This window comes from Sinocyclocheilus grahami, unplaced genomic scaffold, assembly GCF_001515645.1.
Source record: "Sinocyclocheilus grahami isolate Dianchi unplaced genomic scaffold, SAMN03320097.WGS_v1.1 scaffold9236.1, whole genome shotgun sequence".
Lineage (NCBI taxonomy): Eukaryota > Metazoa > Chordata > Actinopteri > Cypriniformes > Cyprinidae > Sinocyclocheilus > Sinocyclocheilus grahami.
In genome coordinates, this window is record NW_015512477.1 from 8,363 (window position 1) to 8,762 (window position 400).

The following is a 400-nucleotide window of genomic DNA, read 5'->3' on the forward strand; positions in this document are numbered from 1 at the left end:
TTGAGACACAGCCCACTTCGCAGGTCCATTCAAATCATTTGAGCGACGAAGGAAAGAGAAGCCGAAATAAAAACGACTACAAGAATATGTCTGTTTACTCTCACTCGTGCAGTGGTAGATCCTTCTACGTTTCGCCAACAAGAGGGTTTGCTGTTCTAGCCCATTGTGTACAAAACTGCCTGTTATGGCGATTGTCTGTGCGCGGCTGTGTGCATAACCATATAGATGTGACTGCATAGCAATGCATTAACTAATATGAGCCCCAAACTCACCGATTTTCTTTTTTCGTCCTCCCTGCGTCTTTTTTACTCAGCATTTCCTTTATAAACCATTGCTTTAGCCATTATCTGATGGGCTTCTTCTTCTTCTTCCTTGATGTTTAACGGCGGTTGGCATCCAA

General features: G+C 43.5%; 1 protein-coding gene across 1 annotated transcript in view; it reads right to left on the reverse strand.

The window, feature by feature from the left end:
• LOC107578183 (uncharacterized) overlaps positions 1-383 on the reverse strand; it is a gene marked incomplete at its 3' end in the record, with an annotated part of 8,373 nt that extends 7,990 nt beyond the window's left edge. Inside the window, exon 1 of the mRNA XM_016264165.1 lies at positions 273-383. The remainder of the gene's footprint in view (positions 1-272) is intronic.
• Positions 384-400: the final 17 nt, after the last annotated feature.